Source organism: Pan troglodytes, chromosome 3 (assembly GCF_028858775.2).
Source record: "Pan troglodytes isolate AG18354 chromosome 3, NHGRI_mPanTro3-v2.0_pri, whole genome shotgun sequence".
Lineage (NCBI taxonomy): Eukaryota > Metazoa > Chordata > Mammalia > Primates > Hominidae > Pan > Pan troglodytes.
Window position 1 is genome coordinate 151,706,815 of NC_072401.2, and position 7,927 is coordinate 151,714,741.

Genomic DNA, 7,927 nt, shown 5'->3' on the forward strand with positions numbered 1-7,927 from the left:
AGAGCAATCAAGTGGGGCAAAAAAGCAATCTATGAGCTTCTTTTAATTGCAATGTGGCTGTGAGTAAAAAAAAATTTTTTTTGAGACAGAATCTCACTCTGGCACCCAGGCTGGGGTGCAGTGGCACGATCTCCACCCACTGCAACCTCCGCCTCCCAAATTCAAGCAATTCTCTTGCCTCAGCCCCCCGAGTAGCTGGGATTACAGGCACCCAACACAACACCTGGCTAATTTTTGTATTTTTAGTAGAGATGGGGTTTCACCATGTTGGCCAGGCTGGTCTCGAACTCCTGACCTAACTGATCCGCCCCGCTTGGCCTCCCAAAGTGCTGGGATGATACGTGTGAGCCACCAGGCCCAGCCAGCTATCGGTCAAACTTCTGGCAGGGCACTAACATATAAGATGCATCCTTAAGGAGAATTAATCCTTGTGTCCAAAACAAGAATATTGGTCATACCACTACTCAATATCATTACATCTAGATGATTCTATTCAACTCTGGATTCTGCATTTAAGGGATACATTGACAAACACTTCCAAGGAAAGAGGACTAGAAAGTGGAAGGGTCTAGAAACCATGTCATAAATAATAACTTAATGGGGTCTAGAGAAAAAAGGACCAAACAAGAAAAGACTTTCCTGAGAACTTAGACTAACTCTGAGGGTCTCTAGCGGGTGGAACTAGTACCAATTTAAGGAAGTTGACAAGAAGCAGTGTTGGATTCACTTTGAGAAAGAAGTCCATAATGAATACTGCTATCCTATAAAAAATTGATTGCCTTTTAAAGCAATGAACTAGATAAATACCTGCCAAAGAGGTATTGATTATATTCCTGCCATGAGAAGGAGGTTGGGTTCACTGACCTAATAATCTCTTCCAACATTCTATACTCCATTAGTTTCTTTTTCTGTATTTATTTACATATGTTTACATATAAAGGGATGGCTCCTTTAGCCATGCCAAATAAAAAAGCCAGCCAATGTCCTTTGGCTTCAACATATTCAGAGTTTAAAAACTAATATCAACTCAGCAAAGATTTTTGGCAATTTTATTTTGTTCTAAAAACCTCAAATTCAATTTCCCCAGAAATAGACATCATAATATCAATTCACGGATGACTTACTTAGGTAAGAATGAACTTGGAGATTCAAATGTAAATAATTTTTGCCTGAAGATCAAACCAGAAATTGTACCAGTGTCTACAACTCATTTCAGGACAAAATAAGTACTACTAAATGTTCTTCCATGAAGCTTCTGTCTATGGCTGCTGAGACAGACTCTCCAATAGAAACTCAGTTTGAGTATGGGCTATGTTGCTTACTAGTTATTTTAACTTGGGCAAGTCATTAGACTGTCTGAAGCCCAATTTTTCATCCGTAAAGTGAAGCTGTTTGTTAGTGCAATAATATCTTCCACGTACCTTTTGGGGTACAATGATCAAGTTTGATAATATGTGTGAAAATATTTATAAATTGTAAAATATTAGCTATTATACGCTGAGGAAAAACAGCGTATATTCAATTACAAATTTCTGCAGCTGCGATACTGAAACATTTTAATGTTCCATAAAAATCCCAGCTTCCACCTGCAAGGCTCTCTGGCTTTACTATACAGGGTTACATTTTAAAGATAAAACCATTCCCTAATTATGGTTGCCGGCTACGTTATAAAATTAACTGTTTTGCTTTAGTGCAGAGTTTAGCAGCTGGTTCAACCTTAATGCTTTTTACTCAGACTACACACTGTGGCATAATATCCTTTCATTTTATTCCAGTGTTTCACATTAATTTTATACTTAATTGTCCTTTACAGTATTTCTGTCTTAAAAATTTTTTTGGAGGTTAAGTGAAGCTTATCCTAGAACCAGGGGCAACCAAACAATCAGAACCTTCACTTTTCCTAATAAGTCATTCAAAAATACTGTAAAAATAAAACTGTTCAACACCAAAGCTGAGATTTTAATTTAAATTATTTATAAAGCAGAAGGGCAGAATTAGGTATTGCGGAAACAAAAAGATTTTGCACTTTCAGTATGTTAAATGATTTTACATGCACAGTATGTTTTTAAAAGTTTACTGATCCCACATTTAGTAATAAACTCCATGGGATGTCTGGCAGAAATTCCCAGCCACAACAGTTTACGCCGACCATCTGTGTCTGCAAGAAGCTTCCAGATATTCTGCCACCTGATTCACTGTCCCAACTCTTCTCACTTCTATTCACAGGCTTCTTTTAATTTTCGTCATATACTATATCTACCCTGAGAGGAAGAAAATATTACCAAAACAGTACAGTGTTACATATTTCTGAAACCAAAATAAGTTGGGAGAACTTTTAACAACCAATTCAATTTGTAATGGATTGATGAATCTCTTGCTCTTCAGAGTGAGGCTATATCAGCAACACAGAATATCACAGAAGGAAGGGTCTTTATAGATTGTCTAGTTCACTGCCTTCATTTGACAGATAAGGAAACTGAGGCCCAGGAAGTCAGAGGCTTGCCTGAGGCCCCACAGACTGATGCCAGGGAGCAGGGAGGAGAGTGTGGGGTGCAGCTGACCCCACAGCATGAGCATTTTTCAACACACCATTCAAATTCAGCTGTCCTATGTCACTAGTGACTGCCTTGGTTCTAGATCCAAAGACCAGCCTATCAATTCCCAATCTGGCTTTGGAGAGTAGACCTACCTAATAAGAAGGAAAAAATTTACAACTAGATAAAGGCTATCTGCAAAGGCCTCTTTTCACTGACCCTCAGCACCCAATCTCCCCTCACCCAGTGCCTCCAAACTCTTGACTCCAGACCAGTGGAAAGCACACAAGCTTTGGCATCAAGACTCCAGAGTTTCAAGTCTCAGTTCTGCTATTCAGCTCTCTGCCCTAGGGCATGTTGCTAACCACTCTATGCCTGCATTTCCTTCTCTCTAAAATAGGCTTAACATTCTCACTTGTTAGGGCTCTGTGAGATTTTAATGAGATGTATTTTTGGAAGCCTTACGTATAAGTAGTCAGTGGCTTAACAGAACCACAGGATTGTCATGGGCACTAAGGAAATATCTGACTGAACGCTACAACGGGAGTTCTAAAAAGTCTGTCAAGTTTCTCGATGTTTGCAAGAGAGACAATTCTGCAATTTTTTGTAATCTATTTACTACTCTTTACTTCAGCATTCATTTACCTAAAAGAATTAGGGCCTATTATGTGAAAAAATAACAACCCATTGCAAGACTGCTTCTGTAGATAATGATCTCGATGTAAGAGGGGCAGAATAGGTCAATAAATCTGTTTCCATATCTCACTTGTTCACTACCTGCATATTGGCCAGGCTACTCTTAGGGATCCCCGATTATTTGCAGATTGTTCAAATCTCTCCTGTGGCCATAAATATGAGAAGGTGAGTCTACAACTTCTCTTTGTAATTTAAAATAAAATCAAAAAAATTTCACTATAAACAGTTGAGTAACCACGGGTCAGGGGTGGTAAGGATGCTTATTTCTAAGGAAAGTAACTTCAACCTTGACCTGTACTCAAAATAAATCCCATCCATCATCACTCATTTTAATACTCTAGTATTCCATGTTAAGGTTGGTGAGTACTTACAGGTTTAAGAGGAGCTGAGTGAAAAGAGAAAGTTGAGTTTAGAAATACAGTAGCTTCTGCTTATACTCAGTTTTGCTTTCCACAGTTTCAGTTACCCACAGTCAACCACAATCCTAAAAGATTATATTGAAAACTCCAGAAATAAGCAATTCATGAGTTTTAAATTGATAGCTATTCTAAGTAACATGATGAAATCACAAGCTGTCCTGTTCCATACCACTTGGGACAGGAGTCATCACTTTGTCCAGTGTAGCCATGCTGTAGAGGCCACCCACCCACTAGGAACTCAGCAGCTCTCTTTGTTATCAGATCAGCTGTTGCAGTATCTGAGTGCTTGTGTTCATGTAACCTTTATTTTAATTAATAATGTCCCCAAAGCACAAGAGTAGTGGTGGTAGCATGTTGTTATAGTTGTTCTATATTATTATTAGGTATTGTTAATCTCTCAATGTGCCTAATTTATAAATCAAACTTTATCATAGGTATGTATGTATAGAAAAAAAAACATAGTATATATGGGATTTGGTACTATCCATGATTTTAGGCATTCACTGGGGGTCTTGAAACATATCCCCATGGAAAAGATGAAACTGTTATAGCCAGTTAGTATCTGCTACACAGAGGAAGCCTATTAAACACACTTCTAATATTCTGTCATCTTGAACTTTTATAGGTCCCTGGATTTAATGATTAAGATTTTGCCACACTGAAAATTGTGGCAATGGTTGTAACAATTCCAAATTAAATTAGTGCAAACATAGTAAAGAGAATCGAGAAGAGAGCTAACTAGCTAATGAATAATTTTATGAAGTGTCAAAAGCAGCTGACAAGAAAATAGTAATATTAATTAATACCAACTGGCTTCTTAAAACATATCTAGCAGCCCCTCTTGGGATATGTGATTACTGGGTCACAGTCCACAGATTCACATGGCATTTGGAGTGAGTCCTGCATCTCTCAACATTCTGGACTGTGAAGAAACCTCAGATGGAGCAATGATCTCACTCAGTGTAAATCGTGCCAAGCCTTGGGTAACTCCCCCATCCTGTATTCTCTGGAGAGATGCCACCTCCCAAAAACTGTGGAGTGTAACACATTAATGTCTCAGAAGGTGGGAGGTGGGGGGGGTGTAGATTTTCTCTGTTAAAATGTTAATACAATTATATGAGTTTAAATGTTTAAAGGAAGATAATTAGGATTTTTCAGGGCAAGTTGATAATTTTCTTTTTTTCTCAATAACTTCTGTAACTAATTGCAAAAGTAATGCCCACTTGGAGGTGATAGAAAAAGAAGTGCTTGCTTCAGCAGCACATATACTAAAATTTTAACAGTACAGAGAAGAATTAGCATGGCCCCTGTGCATAGGTGACATGAAAATTCTTGAAGCATTCAATTTTTTTAATTAAAAAATAAATCAAGGAAAAACCCAAAGAAATGAAATTAAATTCACCAATAATCCCCTCCATTCTGAAATGACCACTATAATAATTTATTATGAATTTGGCAATGTGGAAGCTGAACCAGGACTACGATGACAAGACTCGGGGCAAGAGGAAAACTTTGGCTAAGCCAGAAACACAATGATGCTCGGGGCAAGAAGAAAAGGGGTTAAAAATTTTTTTTAAGAAACCTATAAACATTAAGGATTATTTTGGTGAAAACTAGGTAGAACATTGTAAGGGAGGTGCACATCCTCATTGCCACACTAGACTAGTTCACAGGGGCAGAAGCTGAGATGCACCTTTGTAACTTAGCACCTAGCCCACCTGGAAGGAAGAAAGGAACTCTTTGCTGTCATTCACCCCAATCAGGCTCTCAGGCAGAACTCGCCTGTGTGAGAAACAGCTTGATTTTACATCAATGAAGCAGAGTCCTTGGGATTTGTCCATTTAAGATTCATATTCTACACCTTTTTTGCTTTCTCAGTCCAGAATATCTTAATACATAACATGTCTGTCCTCAAAGCAGTCCTGTAGTCCTTCTGCTCTCAGGTTCAGATGACATCTTTCCCTTTGAGTTATCGCCCAGAGCCCGCACAGAATTTGAATGTTATGCACATCAAATACTTTCTATTTTAAGTCAGAAAATCACAAGCATACTCCACGGTTGGGGAATATTTGTTCAGCGATTTTCCCATAATATAGTAGCATGCAGAGAGAAACAGCTAATGGTGGTCAATTTCAGCTCAGTTCACTGCAACAAATATTGATTATGTGTTGTGTGTCAGCAATGGTCCTAGGTATGAGTATATAACAATAAAGACATTCTCCCATCTTGAGAATCTCACAGTCTGTAGAGGAGAGACAGACACAGAAATTATTTTTGTACAATTGTTAAGTACAAGTGTCTCTGGTACATGAAAGAAAGAAGGATACTGTATTCCCTTCAATTAACTTTCCTCTACTCATAAAACTAACCCTTTAGTTTGTTTGTTTTGGGGTTTTGAATTACTTTTCATTCATTAAGCACCTATTACATATGGCTGCCATTGTATTAAGTGCTTTGTAGATACTGTCTAAACTCTAACAACCCTGTGAAATGAACATTACTTTCCATATGTTTTAAGCTTTATTGAGGCATAATTGGCAAATTTAAAAATTGTATCTATTCAAGGTGTACACTGATGTTTTGATACACATATACCTTGTGAAATGATTACCACAAGCAAGTAATATATCCATCACCTCATGTAATTACTTTTGTGTGTGTGTAGTGAGAAGACTTAAGATCTACTCTTTTAGCAAATTTCAAGTATACGATACATTATTATCAACTATAGTCGCCATGGTGTACATTAGGTCTCTAGCACTTATTCATCATAGAACTGTCCATTTGAAGCCTTTGACCAACATCTCCCCCATTTCCCCTATCCCCAGGTCCCTAGTAACCACTGTTCTTTCTCTGCTTCTATGTATTCAACTTTTTTAGATTCCACATATAAATGAGGTCATGCAGTATTTTTTTTTCTGTCTGGCTTATTTCACTTAGCATAATATCTCCCAAATTCATCTATGTTGTCAAAGATGGCAGAATCTCCTTCTTTTTTAAGGTTGAATAATATCACATTGTGTGTGTGTGTGTATATATATATATATATATATATATATATACACACACATATATACCACAATTTCTTTATCCATTCATTTGTCAATGGACACTTAGGTTGGTTTCAAATCTTGGCCATTGTGACTAAAGCTGCAATGAACATGGGACAACAGATACCTTTTCAAGGTACTGATTTCATTTCCTATGGATACATGCCCAGAAGAGGGATTGCTGGATCATATAGTAGTTCTGTTTTTAATTTTTGAGGAATCTCCACACTATTTTCCACAATAGTTGTACCAATTTACATTCCCACCAACAGTATACTAGGGTTCCCTTTTGCTCACATCCTCCCCAACACTTGCTATCTTTCATCTTTTCATAATAACCTTCCTAACAGGTGTGAGGGATATCTCACCATGGTTTTGACTTACATTTCCCTGATGATTAGCAATGCTGAGTACCTTTCCATATACCTGTTGGCCATTTTTGTGTCTTCTTTGGAAAAATGTCTATTTGAGACCTTTACCCATGTTTTAATCAGGTTATTTGGCTTTTTGCTATTGAGTTGTTTGAGTTCCTTTATATTTTGGATGTTAATACCTTATCAGGAATGTGGTTTACAAATATTTTCTCCCAATCTGTCAGTTGCCTTTGCATTTTGTTGATTGTTTTCTTTGCTGTGCAAAGCTTTTCAGTTTGATATAGGTCCATTTGTTTATTTTTGCTTTTGTTGCCTGTATGATGACCAAAATTACATTCCAAAGCCAATGTCAAGGAGCCTTTCCCCTATGTTTCCTTCTAGAAGTTTTATGGTTTCAAGTCTTACTTGAATCCATTTGGAGTTGATTTTTATGTGTGGAATAAGATAAAGGTCCAATTTTATGATTTTGCATGTGACTATCCAGTTTTCCCAACATCATTTACTGAAGAGACTATCTTTTCTCCATTATATATTCTTGGTGCTCTTGTTGAAAATTAGTTGACTATATATTCCTGGGCCTATTTCTGGGCTTTTAATTCTGTTCCATTGGTTTACGTGTCTGTTTTTAGGCCAGTATCAAACCGTTTTGGTTACTATATATGCAGTAACTAATTTGAAATCTGGAGTATGGTGTTTGCAACTTTGTACTTCTTTCTCAAGATTGGCTATTTAGGATGTTTTGTGGTTCTGTATGAAATTTAGAATCTTCAGGATCTTTTGTGGTTCTATAGGAATTGTTTTTTCCATCTCTATGAAAAATGCCATTGAAATTTGATAAAGACTGCATTGAATTT

General features: G+C 37.2%; 1 non-coding gene across 1 annotated transcript; it reads left to right on the plus strand.

The window, feature by feature from the left end:
• The first annotated feature begins 4,893 nt into the window (after positions 1-4,893).
• On the plus strand, positions 4,894-5,001 carry LOC112209047 (U6 spliceosomal RNA). Its single transcript, XR_002943731.1, has one exon. It is a non-coding gene; the product is annotated as a U6 spliceosomal RNA (small nuclear RNA).
• The last annotated feature ends 2,926 nt before the right edge of the window (positions 5,002-7,927 follow it).